Source organism: Phasianus colchicus, chromosome 4 (assembly GCF_987193195.1).
Source record: "Phasianus colchicus chromosome 4, bPhaCol1.hap1.1, whole genome shotgun sequence".
Lineage (NCBI taxonomy): Eukaryota > Metazoa > Chordata > Aves > Galliformes > Phasianidae > Phasianus > Phasianus colchicus.
The window spans coordinates 26,045,346-26,073,315 of NC_143439.1; the positions used below are offsets into that span (position 1 = coordinate 26,045,346).

A 27,970-nucleotide genomic window follows, 5' to 3' on the forward strand; every position below is an offset into this window, starting at 1 on the left:
TTTTGTTAATACTAGTGGATAAACTATGAGATTTTGGATCTAGACAAAATTTATCAAAATTATTATGTTCCTGAAAGAGAAATGGGCATTCTTGAGACCATGACTATTGGTGTGCCAAATCCATGAGCTTAAGATAGTTATATGATGAATATCCCATATAATTAGCCACAGGCCTGTTTGGAAATCTCAATCTGTATTAAAAAAAAAAAAAAGATTTAATCTCTCTCTTAGGGTATTTACAAAGGGTTATTCAATTCATACTTGACATGACATGTAAACACATATAAAATAAAACGTTTGAAAGTAAGGCTTCCAAAACAAATATGCAAAATAGATTTCATACGCAGAAAAGTGCCTTGGCCAAATGTCGTACTAGCTGTAGACTAACATATTTTTTAATCATTTGTTCTTGAAAACATCAACATCTATAGGCAGGGTATTTTTCACTTATACTGAAAACTACTACATTCTTTAATTACTTCCAGTATCTCTTTTTTTTTTTTTTCCCTCAAAACATTTTAATGACTGAATGCATTCGATTTGGCATTTACTCAGAAACCAGAAATAATCAACAAGTTTATTTATAAAATTTGACAGCTTGTCTCCTTATGAGTGATGAAAAAAAAAGATCTGAAGAATCAGCTTTTCCTAGACAAACAACTGGATGCCTTCCACCTAAGAAAACCCTCTAGGAAGTAGGATTTTCTTTAAGTGAAAATTAGAGTAATTCTGTCAGCTCAAGGTATCTGTTAAAATAGGAGTGCATACCCAATCCATTTTAGCCTTTTTTAGCACAGTATGTGATCTACTGTTTAGGCAGAACTTGTAAAACTTGAATAAAATCTTAATTTACACTGACAAGTTGCATGTAAGACTTTTCATGTATGGTGGAGACTGTGTTCTCATTTTTTTTGACAAAGTATTTCCTTAGAGGTCAAACTTCTGAATGAATATTCTGCAAGAAGAAAAGCAGATCCTTTCTAATAGTGCATGCTTACAATGAGTGCTTCAATTTAGAACTGATAAATTGAACTGATAAATCTTGAACATTCTGCTAATACTACTTTATTATTTATGTAACTAATGTGTGACATAAAATACGTTAAAACAGTGAGAAAATCTTAGTACTACTATAGTAGATTTTATACACCTCATAACTGTTTCGTGTCACAAAGTCAAAGTTGATATTATAAAACAAAATACTAATTTCCCTACATTTTGGATCTTCCATGACATATCTATCAGAAAATTTATTTACAAGGAATAATTTACCATCTGCCAGGCATACCAGAATGATAATGGTGCACTAGTCAGCATTCTTTAACATGATAAAATATGTAAGCTTCTTTCTGTATTTAATTCACCCATAAAAAATTATCAGTAAAATCATACTTGTTTTTTTCACTGACAAAAACAGGTGCATAATAACCTCCAGGTTATATTTTATATCTTACAAGAATTTTAGCATAATGCAATTAATTTGTAATGGTGTCATCATTGTTTCTAAGACTACCTTCTTTTATTTTAATGAGTGAGCAGTAATATTTAGTACTTCTTGCAATTATAGACACAATTGTTTTAATTCATTTATCAGAAATTTCCTATTTAAATGCTTCTGTACAAAATAAAAATGAAAGCATAATTTTTGGAAAAATTTTAAGAGTTTTAAAAGAGTTTTAAGAGTTGTCCAAAGAGACTTGACAGTCTTGAACACAAAATAATGGATGTGAGTAAATATAAAATATACCTCACGAAACTGAAGCCAAAGATTTTTTTCATCCAGGAGCCCAGTCAAGTCATTTTTTAATTTATGTTGGTACCAGATATAGAATAAGAGTCTAATTCTAGATTTTGAATCCATCACTGGAAATTCTAAAGTTTAGAGCATACTGGAGATGTTTCTGAGATGTTTTGAAAGCTGATTTTAGAAGCCCTAGTGGCATTGCTTCTGGAAGTTCATGCAAGCATCCAGTAGAAAGTTGGCATTTGCTTTTTTCTCCCAAGGTTGTATGAATTTCTGGTTGTTTATATTGTTGTTACCTCAGGAAATGGGCTAGAGTATCCTTCTGCACATGTGCCCTAATTGTTATTAATAGAAACTACAATAATGAGGTATCACAACATATTTTGTGCTAATTAAAATTATTATACAAGATTTTTTTCTCCTCTGTGGGCACGATATGATGAGCATCTGCTCTGTATGATCATACACAAACTCAAAAATATAGACCTATTACTTAGAAATATACACCTATATGTGTTATTACAGTAATCTATATATACTTTGAGTTTAAAATATGTAGAACATGCGTGCACATAATAGAATTTAATGGCCAATATACTGCTAACGTTCACCTACTTAAAGCATCTTTGTGTTGTACTTACAGAGTCTTCAGATAGTACATTCTTTAACTTGCATATTTTGTATATGCACATACACACACATACATATTTATATGCATATATATACATATGTTTTGTTTTCAACTGCCTTTATTTGCTCTGTAAATGTGGAAGTTTTCTTGGATACATGTTGCTGCAAGTTCTCCAGTTTTCAGAGGAGAGTACAAAAGTGGAGCTTTTGGATAGTAGTGTTCTAAAGTGAAGTGAAGCCATTCTATAGCAAAAACATATGGCTAGATGTGATTTTTGGACATATGATTAAAAGATTCAATGCAGAGGGATTATCTGTATGTTAATCTGTTAACTGTTAATCTATCTGTTAACTGTTAGGCAGAGTTTGGCTCATTGAACACTGAAATGCTTTACATGATCAGTGAGATGGTGGGGGGAAGAGAGAGAAACAAGGCACACATACTCCCAACTAACTGCACAAAAATCCAAATCTAAGTGTGAAATACAGTATTAACAGACTATGTATTTCATAACAGCATCTCATTTAGAAAAATAGAGAGCTCCCAGATAGAAGCCCTCACTTTTCATAGAGACAAAAAAAACCCCAACCTCACCCCTGAGCAAGGTCCCCAAAATTATGTGATATTCAGAATAAATTAACCAAGACTTCTACTGACCTGGCTTGAATAACTTAAGGATGGAATTTCTGTCACTTTGCTCAAAGTCTACTTTATCATAATAATGATGTCAAGTTTTAGCAAAGTCACAAAGCCTATGCCATTAGTGGAATACATTTGGTTTCCAGATTTGAAAAAAGCAATTCTTCAAAGTTTTTATTTAAACACTGCATAATTTCTTTAAACATAAAATAATCATTTTTGTATTTCATACATTTCATTTTATGATGGAGAAGCTGGATTAGAAAAAAGTATTTACACTTCAGAAGATATTTTAATTTTATATTTATCAGATGTTTGGTTTAATTTTTTGTTGTTGCTGTTTTCTAACAAAATGTTTAATAGAAAAGACTGGGAATAATCTAAACAAAGCATTGATCTTGGAACATTTCTAATAGAACAATCTATATTACCAGTGGAGGAAATGAACAAATTGTGATTAGATTTGGAACTTGTATCTTTTTAAATTCTAGTTTCTTTGCATCATTTTCATTTTCTTTACTTTAAAAGACCTAATTCTTTAGGGCTTGCAGTTTAAATTTCACAAATAAAACTTGTTGTGCAAGTACTTGGCATGTTTCAAAGACTTTTTTTATCTAATTTCCTGCTTTCAATTTCAAACAAACTTCTGCAATATGTAGCCTTTGGCAGCATTTTACAGTAGCCAATTTGCTTCTGCAAATAATAACTGAGAGAATTTGTGGATAAAAAACACAGTAAACAGCTGTTAATCTAATGTAAAGTTTTGATCTAAAATTCTCTGCATGGAGAATTTAACATCTACATATTTATTTTTAGGTATTTTGTTTAATTTACCGTTTTTCTCTTGTGTAGAAGGCAAATCTAAAACTTAGGAAACATCAGGCAACAACAGTGTGGAAGTGTTCCCATTATTGTGATGATCAATTAGTATGGTAAATGGAAAATAATCAATTTATAGAAAATAGAGCTGAACTAAAAATGGAAAATAATTCCTTTACCAAAGGTACCTGAATCTGGAATAGAGCAAGCCAGATTAGCCACTCTCCTCATTATTTGTGCATGAGCAGTAAAAAATAGTCATAATATGAGATTATCATTATCTCCAGCAAGTATCACTGAATCATTATTATAATATTATATGTTCTCTGAAATAATCTAATATTTGAAATGTGTTGGAATAATACTTGTATCCTACACGCTAACTTTTACAAGTTGTAAAAAATTACAAGTTGTGCTGAAATCATATACATATTAATGTACAAAACAAGTATTTATTTCTTTAAAAAGCCAAAACAAAAAAAACAAAAATATTTTTTACAATTTAACCATTTCTTTAAAATATAAATGTAGCAACATGTGGCACTTTACAGTATTCCTACTTCTTCATACAACACAAACGAGTGTTTTTTATATCCTTCTTTAGAGGATGGCATTTCCCTTCCACTTCTTGGAACTCATGCAGGAGCAAATGATTTTAAACTAGTTAGTGCTATCTTAAACATTCCTCTACTTAGCATGTCTAAGTATCTAAATATTTAGTGATTTTAAACAAGACAAATCCTTTCCTATAGTCTAGGCTGTTTTCATACTCCTTCCAAAGCATCAGTTGTTTCTAAAATAAGATATTTTCAAAGACAACTAAATAATTTCCTGTCACATCCATATCTGACTCTTACCAGTACACCAGTATGGAATTCAGTTATCAGCTGGGAAATGCAGACATACTAAACCTCAGTCAGTGCTAGGAGATATTATTCAAGTTATTAGGATGGAACAATGGCAGAAATGGCATAAATGTCAGAGGTAGAAATACGAAGCACATAAATTATTTACTCAGAATTATATTCTTTATTAATTTTTTTCCTTCTGTCTGGGTCATACATGCAAAGCCAGATTTTTTCAACAGTTCAGCCAATGTTACAGGATCTTTCCCTGCAGAGTTAGGAGCTTTTCTAATTCTTTTCTGAACAGAAAAACCTTTCACACCACTTTATCTCCAGTGATTACTGGTAAACTCCAAAATTAGGAAGTACAAACAGCGATCTCTGTGAACTGTTCTAAGATGCTATTTTAGAAGTATTTTATTTTGTTTTATTTTGCTTTTTTCTTCCTGAAGGAAGGAGGGTGGATTAAACAAGAAAATAATTAGATAGAAAGAAACTTATATTTGGAGTGAACCATTTAGCTGGACTTTTGGCGGATTCTAACTATGTTATGTACCTGGCAAATGCTGGTATTTGATGCTACCCACTTGTACGAGTGTGGTTTGTTTTTTTTCTTTTCAGTTCATGATAACATTTGAAATTCTTTTTAGAACAGTTCCAGAATGTGTTTAATGAACTTATTCTTCAATATTTAAGGCAATATCATTACACTGGAGACTGAGCCTGGCAGCCCTATGGATGGATTGCATGGCTATTTATTACAAGTCTAAGACCAAAATATTTATTTATGGATGAAGGCTCCAGTGTGGAATACACTGGACAGATAAGTAATAAGATTTTTACTTAAAAAAACAAAAAAACGTTCCCACTCAAAAACAGAGGGAAATTGAAATCTAGAATAGGTGAGTGGGAAGGAGTGGCATATGTAGTGAGATGTAAAAAGCACTGAGATAATTAAAGGAAAAATGGACATGTAAGTTATTAAAGTTGATATTATTCACATTAGAAAACTGGAGACTATAAATGATTAGTTAGTTTGATATTGAGATTCTAGCCAAGTTGTGATTGTCCTTATAGACAAGGGTAAGACAAGAATGGTAAAGACTCAGATAACTTCCATTCTATTTTAAACAATATAATTTGAAAGCAATAAATTGTTTTTGAAAACACAGACATTATCTTCTCAATCTTTTCCATAACGAGAAATGTCCATCAAAATAAACTGCAGGTAATTATAATTTCAATTCCTGCCTTTGTACAAGAAACTAATTACTCTGAATCTAATTTCTTTGTTCATCTTGCATGCTTGATCACATTCCCCAGTCCCCCATTCCTATTCCCACCTTTGATGGAAAATATCTGATTTTCAAAATAACCAATCAAACAATATTTCCATGTTAAATTATTGTACAGTTGTCCACTGATTTTGATACAGATATTGTCACCTAGTGAAATCAATAGCTGTGGCATTTCACAGTAGTAAATGCATTAAGAAGGATCATCAAAACTATCTGAACAGGTAGTCTCTTAAACTGGCCCAGAGGTGGGATGCAATGCCAAACCTGCACACTTTTTTTCTGGGAGCAAGATTATAAATTCCTCGTTTGTATTTGTAAGGGCACAGGGAGAATTCAAGACAGAAGGAATTAGCAGAAACATACAGCTCTTATGGAACAAATAGCCCAGTGGCTTAAAGTTCAGTTTAAAATGCTCAGGATGTAGTTCCAAACCCATATCTTACCTGTCATGACCACAGGAATATCATCTGAGGTCACTTATTCTGCAGAAATTCTTATTGTCAGACTTACTAATGCATTGGTCTTACAATGTGGTTAAAATTATAAATGACCAATAACTGGAGCAATTTTATTTTAATCTATCTTCATATTTGTGGTCCTAGCATACCTATGAAATTGATTCAAATGAGGAAGAAGGTACTTAGGCTGGAAGTCTTCCTTTGGGACTGAGCTTCAGGTAAGATGTCAACTAATGGTGGTCAGGAATCTAAACTTATGCCAATGAACACAAAGTCATAGGCAGAAACTAAAATACATATAGGATGAACCTGCCTCTGGAGAGAGGTGGCAGCTAAAGATATCAGTGTTGCCTAAATGGGCAGCTAAGTGCCTAAAGTGGTGTACATTATCACTAAAGTACTTTTGAGAAAACCAGCTCAGTAAAAACCCAGCTACACATCTATCTCCAGGTATCTTCTAACTGAACCATTAATTCATGGCAGTTTTATTTTGGTCACATTTTGACTTTATCTGTTCTCTTCGCAGACACAGTATTTGTTCTAGTAAACTCTGATAAAAAAGAGGTCAGCTGTGTTGTTTACATAACTTCTATTTCTGTCTTATTCATGTTCCAACACTGCCATTACACTTTGCAATAATTGAGCACAGGATTAGGAATTCTTGGTTTCTGGCATTTCTCTTGGGCTTTTTGACAGTGAGAAAAAAATCAAGTAGAGGAGGTCAACAGTTTGCAATTTTTTATCATTTTAACAATAATAGCACTGCAGTTCCTTCTAGGTATCCCTCACCAAACAAGTCAGGAAGTGTAAAAGAGATACATAAAAGTACTTTAGTAACCTTTGGAAAATCGCCTGAAAAATAACAGGATGAACTTGTGCCTACTCATTACAGCTACCAAGCTGTTTATCCCAAAGTGTGCTTCACAGAATCACAGAATGGCCTGGGTTGGAAGGGACCTCAATGATCATGAATCTCCAACCCTCCTGCCACAGGCAGGGCCACCAACCTCCACATTTAATACTAGACCAGGTTGCCCAGGGCTCCATCCAATCTGGTCTTGAACACCTGTAGGGACAGGGCATCCACAGCCTCTCTGAGCAGCTGTTCCAGCACCTCACCATTCTCTCTGTAAAGAACTTCCCCCTGACATCCAACCTAAATTTTCCCTCCCTCAACTTAAAACCATTTAAAACCATTTCCCTTTGTCCTGCTGTTATCTATCCTTTCAAATAGTTGATTCCCCTCCTGTTTATAGGCTCCCTTTAGGCACTGAAAGGCTGCAATGAGGTCACCCCGCAGCCTTCTTTTCTCCAGGCTGAACAAGCCCAGCTCCCTCAGCCTGTCGTCGTAGGGAAGGTGACTGTACTTATTTATAGAATAAATTTATAGAATTTATAGAATAAATGTGTGGTCAGATTTACTAGCAAGTGCACTGGAATGATTTAATTGATTTTGAACTTCTGAGTTCAAAAACTCAGAATGTGTATATGAAACTTAATTGAAGTGAAACTCTGAAACTGGAAAGGCATAAAAACATAGATTTCTTAATTTTTGTGTACACAAATATCATCCAAAACTCCATCAAGAAGATAGAAATGTCTCAATGTGTCTCACTTCTACAACAGATGTGTGCTAACACTATGACTTATTTATGAACATCATGAAAAAATACAAAATGTTGCTTTTCAAGACTGAAGAGAATGGGTTGGCAAGATTGATATTGGCTGAAATTTGTAAAATGGAACCTTACTTCACTTGTTCTTCATGTCTGAGGCTTTTATTCACCCTTGTTTTTGTTTCGAGCAGGATAGGAAACAATTTTACTAAAAAATTTTCTTTCAAAACCACGTGAGATTTCATTAAAGGACCAAGAGAGAAAAAAAGACTAATCTGGCAATTCACTTGATTAGCTGAGCAGAATACACTGGTCGTGCTATTCTTAAATTCCTCTTGTGCTTACTTTAAGTTTTGCATTTCTTATTGCATATGTTTCTCATCCCCATATTTCCTTCCTGTCACAATGGAAAAAAGATTGCCATGACAACAGTTTATTTTTTGATATATTTTATATGGAACTGTTCACATATATATTACTTTCCTAACTTCCCATTGGCAAACGTGAGTGATCTGTTCTTTAACAGTGCCAAACATTATCTATAATTATTTCTAGATTATTATTTGGTTGTTGGAATTAGAGATACACTAAGCAAGAAATTAAACGGTGTCCTTGACAAGAATACGAGAAAAAAGAGATATCCTTTCTGATTATTAATTATAGTCATATTGTGCTTGGAATTCATTGAATTCACAGACTGAATTGTGCTTACACAGTAAGACCTAACTGCCTAATCACTAAAAGTCCTGAGTGATTTTTGTCCTTTACGATTTTTTACATCTTATGAAAAAAAAATGCAGATATCGGCCAAAATAAAAGAATAAGCAAGCAGGTTCAAGGCCAAACTGAACATTTCTATTTAGTATTGAAAGTCTGTAATAAAATAATTAAGTGAACTGAAAATTATGGTAGAACATAGGTGTTCATACTATGCTAACTGATTGTTAGAGCACATATTAAAGAAGAACAAAAACTTCCTGGACAATCATTCACCAAGGAAATGACTAAAAAGTTTGAAATGCTAAAGAACAATCAAGAAATAGGTGGTGCTCTATAGATAGAACTTCTAGGCAGATCTAGGAGAAATTAAGGGTATCTCTGTTAAACCCTGTTGGGGAACTGCTAGGTCTCAATCTGAACTGATGATTGAGCACACAGTAAAGGAGTATAGCTGGTCCAGGGAGCACAGGTGAAAACAATTCAACTGTGCTTGCCATGTGTCCTGAGTCCCCCTAATTCCCTCCTCACCCCTGCAATCATGAAGAACTTGTCAGAAGCAGTTTTGTTCTAGTAGTTATTCTAATCCCTTTGGTGGCTGCAGATACAATAATCCAACAGTCAGCACAAATAGTAGCTGACTTAGGAGAAACAGAATGCTTAAGATCCAGCCAAAATCTATGCTTTGTAGAATCTAGAGAAATTCACTCCTGCAAACCAATCCACAGTCAGGGCCAGTGAGAGTACCTATGGAATGACCTAATAAAAACAGGGGTCCAATATAACAAAACTGATAAATAACCAAATCACATTTTACTAAATTTATGGCAACATTTTACTAAATTTAATAACAATCGACATTTTAAGCCCTTACCAATGAGAAAGGAGGGTATAAGAAGAATGGAAAGACTCAACCATAGAATTCAGATAATGTTCTAGAGCCCAAATGCCAAAGCAACCATCTCAGGCAGCTCAGATGGCTACTGATAGGTCTTCTGTGGAGCAGAATCTAGGCCTAGCTACACTAATGGCGTGAAAGGAGGACCAAAGTCCTCTGAGAGCCAGAACCTCCTTAGGAGAGAAGAGGCCACATGTGGAACTTAAAATATACTGGTCCATGAAAAATATACTGCTAGTCATGGCTCTGGTTGACAACAGAGCCAAAATATCCATACTTTATGGCAATCCACTGCGGGTTGCGTTGAGTCCACCTCAGATGAGGACACAACCCCATACAGAGATGGCAGATCAACTGCATAGGTCCCCTCCCTCAGTCTGAAGGGGCCATGTATGCCTTGACCGGCATCAATACAGCAAGCAGACTAAAGCAGGCCTACCCAGTACCACAGGGAAATCAATCTTATATCATCAAAGCACTCACCAAACTGATGGTGACATATGGTACTCCTCAGGTCATTGAGAGCAATCAAGGAACATATTTTATGGGCGCAACAGTACAGAAGTGAGCTGAAGAAAACACTGAAGGCAGTTTCATCTGCCCTATAATCTGACAGGAACAGGTGTTATAGAGACTGCATGAGTTCTGAGAGACTTAAATGAAAGATCCAGAAATGGCCAACCCAGTGCCCTGCATCTATTACAAACCTCGGGTTTCCTCACTTAGGATTCAAATTAAAGGAAATGATGCATTTTTAAAACACCAAGATGGGACAGTAAATCACTTATTGCTCTCTGCCCATGAGAACCTAGAGCCAGTCACCTACAAGGTAAAGTGGCCTTGGGAAGTGCAAGTGGGACCAAAGTGCTGCAGCCTACTTGGACCATGGGGGATGCTATTAGAAGAAGGGAGAGTGGTAACCCCACAAGTAATTGGTACATGGCCCTAAGAGACTGTAATACAAATCTTGATTTTTATTCCAAAGAAGATACTAGTTACATCACTTTGGAAAGTCTCTTTTGGTATCTGATGTAGATATCAGGCCTGGAGATGCCCCTTGTCTAAGCAGAAATTTTGATCCAGGACAGAAACTTTTCATGTTTTGAAATTACGATCTTTATAGAAAAGGGATAGCAATAAATTGAAAAAACAGACATTTAAGCTAGAATTATTTTTAGAAAAAAAATATTTTTATCATCATTGTGTTTTGATGGAAAACACAGTATTGAAATTATTTCCTAAAGTTTCTTTTCTCCATGGTAACCTATAATTGTCGAAAAACAGAGCCTTTACTTTGTTAAAAATAAATGCACGCAAACCAAATTGCAAAGTATTTTATGTACAATATGCTATTGTACTCAGTGATAGAAGATGTAATTTAATTTCTTCTTTTTCATTTTCCTTTATGTACCAAGATATTTTAGAGAAAAATTACTTTACTAGAGAAAGCCACAACGAATCAAAATGGAAATTATCTTGCTAGAGAGCCCATATTTAGAGAACAAAAAGGCAGACACATTTTTCCATCAAATACTAAACAGCCATGACATGAGAAATAGTTGTCTTAGTTACTACATCCAGAAAATTGAATTTTTGATTTCATTAATGTAAATAACAGAAATCTTGTTTTCCAGCAAGCTGTAGTTAACTCAACAATTCTATGATTTTGTTGACGTGTAGCTGATAAAGAAAAAGCAATCATATCATTTACATCATTGTAAATATTTCTTCCTGGAGATCTATATGGTGCAGTCACAACTTACTTGGAATGTAGCTGACACTAGTACTTGGGTGAGTGACATGCAGGGAAGTTCTAACAGGATAAAATCAACTTTTTATAGCTAAGTCTAAAACTTCCTGTCAATATTTAGTAGTATTTTGACATCTGTGTAGTAACAATAACCAACATTTTTCTAGATCTATGATTGATAAAGAAATCATGGATTTCTAACAAACAGAGTAATAGAAACAATCCTCATTCACATACTGAAGGAAAAAGAGGTGGAAAGTATTTTATCACCTAACTACTTTAATTATTACTGGTAAATATTTGCAATGTGCCTGACATGCTCAAATGTTTACAGTGTAGAATGAACGCAAACTGAAAATTCAATGGAATGTATAGATACTTAAAGAAAATCTGTCACTAAGTCAGAAAGCAGAAAAACTGCTTGATATTCCTGTCTCATCTACCAAGAGTTATGAATAGCAAATAGGTGTCCTTAGAAGTTCATCAAGATTCTAATTTGTTGTTAGTAGGAATATCCTGCCATGTTCAAAAGGTGTTTGGAAGTCTGTTAAATCCATATATGTAAATGTATATGTTAAATGTATATATAGAATCAAAATTAAATATATTCTTTTGTATTCCATAAACTGAGTAACATAGGACAGTTGTACATAAGTAATCTGGTGATGAACCTTATAGTCATGTTACTGTGTTACTTTGGGCCAATGAACAAATAATTATTCACAGCATGTGACAAAGAATGACAATAGAAAGAAGACAGCAAAAGGCAGCAAGACCAGCTTTTGTAGCTTTTGCCATACAAGAGCCTAGTATTTTAACAACTTTATTTTAGTCTTATAGAGAATTAGGAAGTATGCCTACTTTTCTGCAGATTTGGCTAGAAATTGTAGTCTGGATCTAAGAAACATTTTTCCAATGAAAATGTTCCTCCAAAAGGTTTTATTTTTGCCAAAATAACTTTTTCTTAAGGGAAAAATAGGAACAAGTTCCCAGACAATTTTGTAGATGATTCATGGCAATAAGCTGCACTTACATTGCAAGATAAACATGAGTTCTTTAGTTAACTTACTTGAGCAGCTGAATGTTGAAAACTGTTATTTCAGAAATATTTAGAGACTGACACAATATTTCTTACCATCATGAAACAACATTGAATGAAAATCACCAGTTAGCAGACTATCCTCCATGTGGATTGTTCTACCATCTACAGCTTCTGACAGTGAACTCCTGAGGCTCTGACAAAGTGTATAAAAATGAACAAAACCAGGACCATGCATATAACTTCTTTAACAAGTAGTATCAGATAAGAGTTGGAAAAAACTTTGACTTTACTTCTGACTGTGCCAGAGGAATTTTAGCCAGAAGAAGGAAGTAAAATAGGTGGCAATATGATAAGGAAACAAACTGTATTAAGGAAAGGGACAGTTAATGAAGTATAATTTGGCTTGGGAACTGATATTTCAGGGCTACCGAACAATGTTCAAATAGACGCCAATCACCTTCAAACGTATTTACACTGTATGTATAATTTCTGTATGTATTCTCAACTTGACTTCCATTAGCCTGAAAGTATGACTAAGATTAACTCATAATACATACATAATATTTATTTAGCATAGTCAATAATTCCTGATCAAACCTCATAAACCCTTTAAGCACAGATCTATTTTATTCTGGTACAGAGATATATTTTCAGACATTCTGATAAGTCATTGATACTGGGATTAAATCTTGGCCTCACTCAAGTTAATAGGATACCTCCCACTGGCTTCTAAAACTCCAGTTAATAACATATAATAAATACATATCATATACACAGGGGTCAGAGAGTGATTTTTTTGTATAATTTTGAGTAAAAATGATTTTTATTCTGTGATACTATAGTTTCATTACTATTTTCTGTAGCCACTAGGACCTTACAGAATATGATATACACATTCCAAATAAAAAAAGTGAAGTGACCTCTAATGAGGTTGTCCATATATGTTCTTCTGGCACACTTGAATACTATGCCAGTTTCAGATAAACACTAGTGATGCACTGTAAACTCTACCATGATGAAACTTTATTTTACTTATAACTTGGATTTCCTTTGCTGTGATGAGTTATGCACTTATTTGGTTAGACATCTAAATTAAAATGGTGAAAGGTGAGAAGATGCCATTGAATTTCATCATCGTGTAAATACAGAAGAGCTTCAATTGGATGAATAAGGAAAAATAAAACATTTTAATAAGCCAGCTGTAATTTTGAAAACTGTCTTACCTGGTCAGCACTTCAGCTGGTACACATCAGTGAAAAATCATGGAAATAATCTGACTGAAAATAATCTACATAGGTTGCTCCAAAAGTAACGCCTTCTCTTTATTTCCAAGGAAACTACAAAAGATAAAAAGAGTGAAAAAATGCTATTTGATGGAGTATATTGTCAGCTGCTAAACACTATTTTTTAACATAAACACCACCATTACTTTGCATATTTGCCAGCAGTGAACAAGAGTTTGTGTGCTACACCCACAAAAATCTGCAGCACTGGAGTTGACCCACTGTTAAGGTCATGACTACTGAAATACACCACCCACTCATATCTCAGTGCACTCACATTCACTGGTTGGTTTCAATAAATGTTCAGCAAGCAATGAATGTCAATGGGTCCCATTTTTTCCACATGGAGGAAATGAGGAAATGTCACATCCAATGACACATCTATGCTTCACATGCACTTCCATGTCAGACACTATTCTGTTAGACTACCCCTCTGTTGCTATCTGTCACACAGCAACAAAATGTAATGAATATTGGTGGGAAGGTTCAGCCTCTACTGCTGTACCACCACCACCTGTCTCTGATGTTGTGGGCCAACATAAAAAAAATAGAGGCAATACTTTCAGAGCAGCCCTCATATCAAAGATTTGATCCTTCTTCTGCCTCTGTCTCATTAAGAATGAATTTTGAAGCACAATATTAAATATAATTTTATTGCTTATTTTATTTTCTTAGTGCTTGAGCAATGTCCTGGATACAGCTATGTCGTACACCCTTGTAGTTATCAGAAAAGCTTGTATTAGTAAATAGCATAAGTTGGCATTTGGAAATCCTATATTTAAATATTTTTATAAGATTTTAAAATACATTTTTCTGTTTCTTAACATAATCTGAAATGGAATGTGAGAAAACAGCTATTAGTACTGTTCCCAATACAGATATACCCAACACCAAATCAGCTACAAAGAAGACTGAAATATCCAGTCTGATGAGAGGTTACAACATTAATCATATCTCAGTTTGGCCCATATTTTTAGGGATCCTGACAATTAAAATACATTTCATCCCTCTACTCATAAATCATTTATCTAAGTTTCATATAAGTTCCATTTTCCTTTCCTCTAAACTTATACAAACATTATTAATATTTCTTTATCTGTTTAGCAGTTATTCTGAGAAGTTGTGTGTGATCAGAAATTTTGTAGGGCAATTTAAAGGTTATATAAGTAATAAAAATTAGATTATATAGCATATAAATTGCAAGAGTGAAACATACATATGAAAATAAATTCTAGAGGTGAATTATAAGATTCAAAGACTTTAATAAAATGTGGATGAATCAAACTATCAAAGAGCAAAGGACATTGATCTAAAAATTTCCATGCATCTTTCCATGCTGTAGCAGCACAAAACATGAATATATTACACACATGGTCAGGGCAGAAATTTCTTAGTCAAGTTTTGGTATATTAAGAAACTCATTTCTGAAAATGGGAAGAAGATGTATTTTAATGTCAATGACAATGAGAAGCACTTAATAATACAAAATAAAAAATCTTATTTCTATTATGCTTAACTATTACAGTTCATTTCAAAATATCTGTCATGATTTAAAAACCAATTGAATAAAAGTCATGGAAAAAAACAGGAACAGTAAAAAGCAAAGTTCACCTTTACCACCACTGAAATAGCTGGGGACTTTTCCGATTCAGCTTTAGTGAATAAACTATAAATTTACATTACTTATTCATACATACACCCAATTTTGTATTACACTGTTGAGATAAAAAGCCTTTCTTTGAAAGCTTGAAGATTCCAAATTAAGTGGTTTGGATTACCTAAAAATGTAGATGGAGTTGTTTCAAAAGCTTGAAGTTAAGGAGACAATCAACTACCAGTTTAGTGAGAAACCTCAAGAGAACTGTGTCTTACAAATTCATAGTAATCACAGTACAGAGCAGAAAATCCCCATGTGAAAAATATAGTTCCCCTAAAATGCAACATTCTCTAGGGAAAAACAACAACAACAACAAATATTGATGTTTTCTTGCTGTTGCAACAAGAAAAAGTTGTACAGCACAAACCAGTTGATCTCGAACTGCTTTAGCCCACTTATGCATCCTCTTAAGGAATTACTATTTTATACTGCACATTTAAGCATTTAAACAATTAGAAAGATTGCCAAATAGACTGAAAGGGTTCCTAGAAAGTCTTAAACTACCAAGAAGTTCACATAAATGGGGCATCTTATTTACAGAAAACAACTTTAAACAGTAATAATTTTGACTACTAGAGTGTGTTCAATATTAAAACACTGTACTAGGTTTAAGTAGAAGTCGAGTATACACAAGAATGTAAGGATAGTGTTTCTTTAGGAGAACTAGGAATTCTGTTTGTAAACATCATTTTAGAACACATTTCTTTTTCTTTTTCTTTAAGTTGTAGCACCTAACTCATCTCTGAGCTTCTGGGAAAAAAGAAAAAAAAAAAAAAAGCTATTTCAGATACTATGTTAAAATATATATATTCCTGATTTACTGGGATACAAATGTTTCATATTTTTAGTTTATTTGTTTCATTTTTATCATGTTTTATAATAAATGTCAAGATTTTTTTACAATTTGTTGGAGTATTATTATTTTGGCAGTAACATTTTCAATTTGTGATGCCACAAGTGCAAATTGCAGAAAAAAATCACACTATCATAAAACTGACTCTTAACAAACTTTCCATGCTTGTTTTTTGGTTTTTTTTTTTTTTGTTCTTTTTTTTTTTCCTAAATTTTAGTATAAATCTCTTAGTGGTGTCATATCAAGACTATTTAGAGCATTAATTCTCATTGAGGAAACTACAAACCAATGCCAAATAAATAATGGATAGATGTTGTGTTGAAATTAAAAGTTGTCCATTATTGGCTATCTCTCATGGCTTCACTATGCTATTTGTTTGCTTAATAAATCTATCATAATCCATAATGACACCACTGAGGCATGTAAATTATTTTACTGATTTTATGAGATTGTGTTGCATTCTTCTGGAACCAAAAGGAGAATTATAGACTACTTTCACTGCTGAATATGAATTATTTACATTCAGTTGCAGACTGTGTGTGTAAGATATGAGTAACAAAATCTGAATTATATTTATATTAGTTAGATTTATGGCAATGATCCATTTGGCCTTTCTATCCAAATATTGGAAACTCTCTGTGGAATCCATGTAATTATCAGCATAGTTGAAGTTTATCACAGTGCAATTACTTTGCCAGGTCAGTACTTGTATTATGCTATGAGCTACTCCTTTGTCTCACATGGAGATCCTATTTTGTATAATCCAAGATTACAGCTTCACTTCAACAAATGATAAATAAGATGTACAACCTGGCCACTGTAGGATATATATTTCCTTCACTGTACCTGGGGAGATGTTACAATCCACAGAGGTTATAAAAAAAAAAAAGATATCTGTGTTTCACGAATCAGATAGAATGGTCAAAGAAGAAAACAGTGCATCTTGTATCAATAAGTAAAATAAATAGTGCTGCTCCAGATAACTCAGGATGCTGACTTAAAGTCTCTGTTTTCTTTGTTGCCTAGAAAATATCATGCTATATTAAATTTATCATCTCTACATAGAAGTATAAACAATTTTCCCAGTCAGTCTTAAATCAGTGTTTTCACAAAGAAATCTGCATGTGATTTATACTTCTACAAGTTTCCATGATTTCCAAGGTAATAAATTGTTTATTAGTAAAAAATTCTAATATCTGGCAAATCATTAAAGATACAGTTAAAAGGATTTTGACAGCAGCTAATTCCCAAGAAAAACTACTCTTTCACCACTACAAAAGGTATATTTTCTTGTAACAGGTTTCTACTAATCCACACAGTTCTCATTTCAAACAAAATAGTTTGATATTTTGAAGCATCTATCTGATTCTTAATCAAAACAGAAATCTACAAAATAGATAAATGGTCAAAATAAATAAATAAGGACATATTTTCATGCATCTGTCTTAACTTGCCTGCCACTGGCACTAACAGCTGTCTATTAAATATACATAGATAATAAACATACATAATATCACATAGCTTTATCTGCTATCATTCTGTTTTGAGAAGGGGGCTTCTTACTGAAGATGAATCCAGTTGCTTTAATTACAATGAGTCCTGCATGAGGAATGGATAATTCTCACTGCTAATGGAGTTAAAAGAACATATCTATGAACTTTCTTTAAATTGAAAGGTGCATAACAAATTCAAGATTAATGCCACTTCTGTGGTTGTTTGTGTGTCCTTTATATTCACAACAGGTTATATCCTCCCCTATCCTATTTTCCATGCTTATAAATAGTTTCATAAACTGAAGAAGAGACAAAATAAAAATATTGATTGATTAGTTCTAAAAGAGCAGAACTGTTAAGTGGTTGAGATACTAATCAGAATATTGCTTCTAATAAATATCCTCTGTTTCAGTATTTCCTTATTTATTGTTAATATGATGCTTCATTCAGACTTACATGTTCATTGGTTAATTTGGCAGTTCTCACAGTATATCATAGACTTAGATATGCATTATATTTATTTCTGGAATTAGAGAGTCAGAATATGTTCAGTCAGAAAAAATTCCCATGTGAAGGTGCTGTAAAAATTGTAAGCTTTTATATGAAATTCTGGTTTTCCCTTGGATATCTTATTACTTCAAAACTTATGAATTATTGTCCACTTTTAACTTAGTTAAGATGTTCATTTTTAACCTTCCTCAAAATGTCAGTTACAATAAATTTTATATGATCTTTTGAGGGACAGACCATACAATGACTATTATCTACATTCAGAAAGTTCTCATTACTGTTGTAATTCATTTCACAGCATAACATGACTGGACCAAAATTTAGGAGCATTATGGAACATTGTTTTCTTCCAATATTGTGTCTTTTTGTTCCTGGCTGCTGCTAAGCATCTCTTTCTGTTTCTGCAATCTTAAGTTGTAGCAAGAATTGCATTCCCTATTTATTTTTTTCCTCTGAACTGACCTTTGGCAGGCTTCCTCCAGCACTGAAACATAATTCTATGGGCCATCTTGGACTGGGGGGAATAATTTCCTACAGGAGAGTTGTAGAGTTCGGGTCTTGTCTTCCAGAAATATTTGAAAATATACATATTTTTGCTTATATTTGGCTTTCTCTCACTCCTATGATCCTGTCCAATACTGCAATAATTTTTACAAATTCTGATTTAAATTCCTTCCATTCAACAGGAAGCCATAGCTTTCCACTTCATCCAGCTGTTTCTTCATTTGGCTACACGTTATCCAGAGAATGTTATTGTGGTTTCATTTTCCAACACAGCAGAATACTTCTGTTTGTTTTGGTATACATTGAAAATGAAAAACTTTTCTAAATATTTATAGGAGAGATGTGGAACAAGATGTGATTTCTCTAGTAGAAATATATGTCTGAAGAGAGAAAATACTGAGGAAAGGTTTCCAGTTCATGAAAGACACTCCACAGGGAATACATAGTGCTGAGATGTACAGTGCTTTCATGGTATGAGATTAAAGGAGTCTGTGAAAAACTGGAACTTTTTTCTTATAGTCAGCAGATAGCAGAATTGTTTATGATAAAACTTTGACAGCATTAGAGTTTTCTAGCAGTTATGTGCCAGGTTTCCTAGATCATGCTTATTTGTGTCCCCATGTCTTACATCTGTATCCTTTGCCTGCCAGCTCCCAAGGTGAGAGCAGTCCAGACAGTACTTTTAGAACTGCTGAAAAGATAACTTCAAAGGCGTGATTTCGAGGCTTCCTTGTATCTTACCTCATCAGCAAATCTGGCTTAAATATTTCTGAGGAAATATAATTTGAATGAAAAATGGCAGTTTGTCAAACTTGAATACTGTGTAGAAAAAATAATGTGATTCACTGAGCCACAGACAGCTCATCCTATAGTCTATGAGAAATTTCACACATCTGAGTTGGTGATTCTGTGAATCACAAAATGGTCAGGAGGCTATCTGGTTCAAACTGCTTAAGTAGGGCTGTCAATTGTACAGGACCATGTCCAGACAGCTTTTAAATAACTCCAAGGAGGAGACACCACAGTCTGTGTGGGCAACCAATGCCAGTGCTCAAGCACCCTCGTGGTAAAGTAGTGCTTTCAGTGTTTCAGTCAGTGCCCACTGCCTTTTGTCCTGGCACTGGGCACCACTGAGAGGAGTCTGGCTCTGTCCTCTTTGCATCCTCTTTTCAGGTATTTCTGTATGTTGATAAGATCTCCCTGGACCCTTCTCTATGCTGGACAATCTCAGCTCTCCCAGCCTTTCTTCAAAGGAGAGGTGCTTATCTTAGTGGCCCTTTGCTGGACTTTTACCAGTCTGTCTATGCCTCTCTTGTACTGGTGATTCCAGAAATCAACACATTACTCCAGTTGTGTCATTACCAGTGCTGTATAGAGGGGAAGTATCAATGTGTGGAAGGTAGGGGTGCATGTTTCTCTTTCTCCCCAACTTCAAAACTTTTATATTTCCTTAGCTAAAATACATAAGATTCCTGCAAGGTGATTTTTCCAGCCAGTCATGGTTCCTTTTAATGGCAGCATGTTCCTTTAATGTATCAGCTACAGCTCCTTGTTATGCATTATCTTCACACTTGCTGAGGGTATGCTTGGCTACATCATTCAGGCTGTTAACGAAGACAGCAGCATTCAACTCAGTATAGAGCCCTGGTATAGCACTAATTACTGTCCTACTAGATTTCTGGCTACTGATTCTAATCACCTCCCTCTGAGCTCAACCCTTCAACTGGTTCTCAGTCTACTTCACTGTTAATCCAGCCCATTAATCAGTTTCTCTATAAGGATATTAAGGGAGATCTTGTCAAAGGACCTATTGTAGCCAAGATAGACAAAATTCACTTCTCTCACCAACCAAATCAGTTGCAGTAGTAATGAAATTACTTGATTAATAATATTTGCATCACAGTCTAGAGAAAATATGATGATTAATGGGAAAAGCATCACATGTGAGAAGTATCATGCTTCTATGTGTTACTATAGAACATACTGCTGCCACACGTATCTTGAAACTCAAAAGCTGATTGCAGAAATATGCAGTGTCTTTGTTTAAGAGAGGATGTGGCTCTGATATTTTAATGCATTTGAACAGAAGTCAAAATAACTTATAATTTTCTATATTAAAAATGAGATGAAAATCATACAGTTATTCAGAAATAGTATCCTTCTTAGGTCTCTGAAGTTAGTCAGTGTAAATAAGTTTTCTCTGAATGTAGAGGCTTTTAAGAGTCCCCTCTATCCTTCTGGTAATGCCTAATGCATAATGCCTAGAGAAGTTCAATACAGATGATATGCTGTGGAGAGGTTCCTTTGCAATACCTGAGTGCTAATGGAGGTTAGCAACAGCTAATGAGAACCAGCCAGATAGAAGTACTGGATGCATAAGTGAAATGGGAATTTCTGATAAAAGGAATTCTGGTAAAAGGAACAGATGACAAACTTCTTAAAAATAAACAAACAATATCAATTTTAAAAAACACAAAAAAAAAAAAAAACCTCCAAAGAGAAAAACACCAAAAAACAGCCTCCTTCTATGTCTGCTAATATACAGATAACAAAACAAAGAGTTCTAAAGAACTGGATAAAAGAATACTACTGTACCATGTAAGTAACATTCATTGCAGCCACTAGATATTTTTGAATATAGCTTTGTGTGTAAACTGCTGAATCACGGCCTGAGCCTCTGATTGATCACCTGAGGCAAGCAATGAGTCAGTCCTGGGAGCACAGGTGAAGGCAATTCCACATGGAAGGAGTGGAGCCAAGCTCCTAGACACCACTTAAGAGCTAACTACCAGCAGGGAAGGCTCTCTTCTGGAGATCCCCCCTTTTGGAGTTTTCCAGTGAGCCCAGGACAAGGCTTACCCTTTTTTGGTGTAATAACTTACTTAGCCAAACTCTCTTGTATATTTCTTAATTATAACATCTCTATATTCATTGATTATACAAGCTTTGTACCTAATTTTGCAAACCTTCTGGGAATAATGGTATGATAATATCACTAATGGAGCAAACATCCAAGATCTTATGCAACAAACAGTGTAACAAGCTTTCATGGTCCCAAACATGAAGTTACAGCAAAAGAAAGTATGTTTTTATGATTCAAATTTGACCCCCTGATAAATTATTTTAGAAGACTAATTCCTGAGGAACAGTTCTTCAGTGATTTATAAATAACAGAATTTTTAAATAAAGCTATCAAAAGTGAATGTTTTATCTCTGGACATAAGATATAGTTTTAAATACATCAGCAGACCAAAACATCTGTCTAAACACAGACCATCTAAAGATAATTCTGACTTCTGTTACTTGAGAAATTTCAGAGCATCTAATAAAACTAAGAGATGAAAGCTTGAACAGGCATAACAACTCTGGTAGATAAGCTTACATTTTCTCTTTAGTACTGGGGTAGGTGCAGAAATCCTAAAGATAGCAGACAATCTGTTTGGAGTTGTGCATGAATCAGATGTTCGAACAGCACAGCATATTTGATGAAAAATGACACCAAATTGGATCTAGTCCATCTGAAGAGACACTAGAATTTACAGTGGGAAGAGATCCAACAGAAAAGCTTAAAGCCAGCCTCAGTCAGAATGCCTGAGCTACCAGGGAAAAGGGAGTTGTGTCCCTTCCCATCCTGCCTGCTTCATCTTACCCAATTTCAGCACAGGAACGTTAAGCACAATGGTCTGGATTGCACAACATTCATATTCCACAAAAAGCTGAGTAGAGACACAACCGGATTATTTTGAGTTCCTTTACAACTCTGAAAATGGAAACCTTGTTTTATATTTACAGCAGTTGTTACTGAACTGGCACAAGTCACCTCATTTCCCAGAGGCTATTTGCGTGGCTGAGGTATGTATGAGGTACCTGCACTGTCTTTCAGCTGAGCAACTGAAGCACAGCTGTAACTTAGCTGCTTTAGCCCAGAGCAAAATATACAGCTGTGCCTGAGCTAATTTACTTTTGATCACCTTTCAAGGACGTCAAGGAATTCAAACTATTAGTATTGACTAATTTATCTTGACATTACAGGAAAAAACAGGAAAGATCTATTGGAAGACTGAAGTTTATTTTGAAAAGCACTGCATATCATTGGTGTTGGTGTCTGTCCAGCTCTACTGAACTTTGTGCCAGAGACAATGATTCTGAATTCTTTGTTCAGCAAAATTCAATCTATAGACATAAGGATCTTCTTCAATTAAGATTAAACTGAAATAAGAAATACAATTTAATACAATTTGTACCCTTTATTTTTATTACCACGTATAGTAGCATAACAACATTAAGTCTTTTAGTATGCCCACAAACTGAAAAATCAGAACCTAGGCTTTGCCAGCAAAACTTTTTCCATAGCTGGCAAAGAAAAGATATAAATGTATGGATAATAGTAATATATCATATGCTAGATTGCTAGGTATTGTAAGCACAACAAACAAACAAACAAAAAAATACCCTTCTCTTATTAAGATTAAAGCAAATTCTCACTCCAGGGCTCACAGATAAACAGTTTGAGTAAATTCTAGGAAGGACTCCATGAGTAAGAAACTTCAACATGTAGAAAAAAACGCTTATAATGTCATTAATAGAATCTGAAGGAATAAGTGCAGTTAAATTGTATTAGGGAATACATCACAAAATAGCAAAAAAAAAAAAAAAAAAAAAGTTAAGATGACAAGCACTCATGGAGTTACAGAAAATGCTTTTTGTTGTAGCATACTGCAAGGGCAGTAAGCAGGAAGAGCAGGCTCAGGGCTGATTTAAGTGGTTCTCCTCTGCCAATGAGTCAGGGAATTGAGTGAGGCTGTTCAGGGCCATTAAGGCCTATTAGGGTGCTCAGAATCCTGATGCTTTCTTGGATGACAAACTCTTAAAGCAAAGAAGAATGATGTCTAACAATTTAAATCCCACTCTTTAAATTAGTTCAGAAATATCAGTTCAGTGTGATGCACAGCTTAACACCTCGTGTTTCCCGAAGTTGGTAAATTGAGTTCAAAAATATTTTGATCTTTTTGGCAACTCAGGCATATGTCAATCTGTAGTTCAGGAGTACAGCTTTTTCATTCTCACAGTGCTATATGAAGCATGGATTATAATTGCTATTCTACATTTTGTCAAATGAAAAACAAGAAAACAACAAAACTCTTGTCCTTGCTAGTTACTACTACCAAAAGCCTAAGCAGAGACTCCTGTATCATTAGGTATTTTTATTCTTTTAGCTGTACCGCAGCTGTTATTATTTTTCTCTCAATCATTACAATTACAACTTCAAAAATCATTACTATTTTACCCTGTAAAATTATAATCATTAGGTTGTAATTTCCTATGCTGGCATTTTCTAATCACATAGAAAATCACAGATAGGAAATTAGTATCTAATCTGCTCAATTTATCAAGACTGTGGCTTATTTAAGATCTCTAAACTCCAGTGACTATAGAGAGAGGGGCAAAAAGAGGTTTCTAGCCATTTTTATTTTGGTGGTATTTTGTTATTCATCTTTCAGTCTCATGGTTTCTGACCAGATGTTCAAGTCCACTACAGCTACAATATGCTTGTAACAAATGCTGTAGATAATTGTATAATTCAAGATTTTTTTCTGGGATTTCTTGCATGTCAGGGTGAAGTTCTTCATAGAGCGGTGAGGAGTTGGAACAGGTTGCCCAGAGAACACCATCCCTGGAGGTGTTCATAACCAGGTTGGATGGGGCCCTGGGCAGCCTACTATTAAATGTGGAGTTCAGTGGCCCTTCCTGTGGCTGGGGGGGTTGGAACTTGATGATCCTTGGTTCCCTTCCAACCCAAGCCATTCTATGGTATTATGATTCTACGATTTGAGGCTGACTGTGGTTGTTTTTGTTTCTGAACATTAGCTGAATCATCTCCAGCAGGCTGGATTTATGTCCAGTGAAACTCTTTTAAGTTAATTCCAAAGAAATGCAAGCATCTAAAATTATTAAATGTTTTTGAAAACAATTACCTACATGCAGAATAAACAAAACAATAAGAATAATCAAAATATTCCTGAAAAATTATAGTATGTACTATCTAAATTCTTTGGGCAATAAGCTTATGAAGGGCATTAACAAACTTAAAGAACACAGAATGGAAGCATGTTCCAGAAATATGCAAGAGTGAAAATCTAGTATCTACAATATAGTCTATGTTTGGGTGACATCTAGGCAAACTCTGTACAGCAAACATTTGGTTAAGAGGAAATAAGACTTGTTTGAGGCAAACTGACTTTGTCATTTGTCTTAATGGATGGGTTACTTACCTCTATGTTTCCTTGTAGAAAGCAGTTCTATTTTCTTGTCTTCTTTTAGAGTGTGGTGCCATTATAAGCATATTTGGCTAGATTTTCAGAAAGTATCAATAATTGTAAGCACTTCTGAGATTCCATTATACATTGTGAGGAATGAAGGAATGTGCAGTTGTTATAAAAGAAGAGTATTTTTTCGTCACAATTCTTGAAAATATGTATTTGAAAATGCTGTGAATATTGTCCACTGAATGTTGTGTATATGAATACAGTATTCCTCAAACAAATACACCTAGTAGACTCTACAACAGTAGTATTACTCACCATCATTACTTTGTCATGTGATGAATGCTGTGAACTTCAATGAAAGACAATAGAAAGAAGTTCAATTTAAGGACCTACTAAAACGCTGCAGAAACAATTGTTTGCAGGTTTCAGTCTGTAACAACCAAAAGCATTTGGCACAAGTCACAGACCACTTCAGAAGCTTCTATTCACAGGAAAGTGAAGGAATTCTTCCTAGTAATTCACCCTGGTCACTTTAAATTAGGACCACAATTTATTTAGCTGTATGACTGCCAATTGTGGATAAGTTCAATCACATATGACGAGTTCAGAGGCCATATCTGAAAAAGGATTTTGACATCTAAAATCTATGTCAAAAAATGTAGTCTAAAATACCAAACTTGACTGAGCATCTAGACACTTTTATCCCACTTGAGCCTGTCTGGGACATAGCAAGTAGATAGAGTGTGGTGTATTTCTGGGGATGCCTGATCTTGTTCCAATGTAAATGTAGTCATGCATTCTTTATGATACAAACTGACCTCAGCAGGAAATTTTAGTTAACAATGTGCTGTTGAAAGCATTTGCCCAGATAACAGGGAACTAGGAACTAGCATCTTACCACCTCAGTACCTCTGTGACTGGATTTCAAATCATTTTGCTTTCAACATTTTTTCTTTACTGGTATAATTCATCTTTTGTTGTTGTATGAGAGGAAGAGAAGTTAATGAACTACTTTGATGGTAATTTTGCATTACATATTACTCAGATTGACCTGAGAATGCATAGATAGATAAAGTTAATCATTGTCCTCCTTATGTGAGTATGATCCTTCCAGGAAGAGATTGTTTCTCATAAATACTGGGAATCTTATGGTTGTTTGATAATCAGATGTAAATATTCAAATTCATAGTTAGTGGAAAGTCACTGTTGAATGTACAGAGTCTCTAGGGAAGAAGCCCTGTGTCAGAATAATCATTTAGCTGTTTTATTTCTATTGAACTATTTTATTGGAAAGCTGTTATTGAACACCACTAGCATTTTAACAAATGGCCTGACCATATGATCAGCACAATATTTTTCTTCTGTAGGCTTTCAATATGATAATGGTAAACGATAAAGGGTTGTGCACTTATGAATCTTACATTGAGTATGAAAAATGGTTGTCTCTTAATGGCAATATACAAAAATACTCCTTCTGGCTATTTTTCATGTACAAATTGTAAAATAGCCTTATTTTAAGTTTTATATGACACCAAATAAAGTACATTTTCTACCAAATAAAATCCATTAGAACAATAACTATTCTATGAAATATTAACTGTAGCATCTTGGACTTTGCACTGTATCACTTTATAAATATTTTCTATATAAAATTTAGTTTGTTTTTGGTAAACTGCCTTGACTAGAGGAGCACTGAAAGCATTGGCTGCATAACTTCAGTATTAATAGCATTCTTTGAACTCCAAAATATCTTTCACTGTCAGCTACAAATTAGTGAATTTTACCATAATAATTTTGCTGTACTGCAAATTTCTACAATGACAGAATCATTGTTGTTTACCACAAAGGAAAGTACACTATTAGGCCAGGAAGAGAGGAGACTGTGTTGTGGGGGGGGGGGGGGAGATGCTTAAGTTCTCTGCTGTAGACTTTGCCCCAGACTATGATGTGGGATCTACCAGCATGACATGTGCTGCATTTCTTTCTTTACTGAAAAACTGAAGAGGTTTAAATAACTTGTAAAGTTTTTCAGATTACTCTGGCAGGTTCTACATGCAGGAACAGAAAATCTGTACGTTTTTGAAAGCATATAAAATCTTATCCAGTTGAAAGATCTTGTTTTAATTTGTTTGCAGACTGAGATAAAAGATACGAGTTGGATTAAAAATGTTGTTTTGGGATGTTATGGAAACAGTGGCAAAATGAAACATATTTGACAAGGAATCAGTGAGCAGTACAGGAATTTGAAGATAGCTAGGTGAATTGATCATAGCAAGAAGGTAAGAAAGCGGGAACAGAAGATGAAGAATGAGTTCAATCACATATGTGAATAAGAGGTATTATTGTTAAATAGAAATCATAGGATCGTTTGAGTTGAAAAGAACCTTAAGATCATCTAGTCCAGCTCCCCTGCAATGAACAGTGACGTCTACAGCTAGTTCAGGTTGGTCAGAGCTCCATTCCGCCTGACCTTTAAGAAGAGCTGGAATAGCAAGATTAAATACAACAACTGTGGAAAACAGCCTGGGATAAAGGGATTTTTTTAATTTTTTTTTTAATAATTGAAATAAGAAACAGGGTTAGAACAGCTAGTTCAAAGCACTAACCCTACAGAAAATTGAAGGAAATTACATGGAAGGATGATCAAGACCAGAGTAAACAGTCTGACTAAGAAGTGGCATAGGTAGCTAGTATTCCAGAATCTCATCAACTCCTCAAATGTCTACTAGTATTTATTAAACTCACAATTTAGAGAATACAGTTTTGTAAATATAAACACACCTATAGAATAGAATGGGATGGAATAGGATGGAATAGTTCCAGTTGGAAGGGACCCACAAAGATTGTCAAGCTTAACTATCAGACTACTTCAAATCTGATTGATTAGAATCAACCTGTTGAAACATCCTCATGAGTATTATCCAAATGGCTTTTAAACACAGGCATG

General features: G+C 34.3%; 1 protein-coding gene across 3 annotated transcripts in view; it reads right to left on the reverse strand.

Moving 5' to 3' along the window:
- VEGFC (vascular endothelial growth factor C) overlaps positions 1 to 27,970 on the reverse strand; it is a 201,617-nt gene that overhangs the window by 114,072 nt on the left and 59,575 nt on the right. For 2 of the 3 annotated variants that reach the window (XM_090138941.1, XM_090138942.1), the window contains exon 2: positions 13,681 to 13,794. The exons of the other annotated variant lie outside the window; for it this stretch is intronic. The gene's annotated coding sequence lies outside the window, so the exon portion shown is untranslated. The remainder of the gene's footprint in view (positions 1 to 13,680; positions 13,795 to 27,970) is intronic. 3 annotated transcript variants of the gene reach the window in all.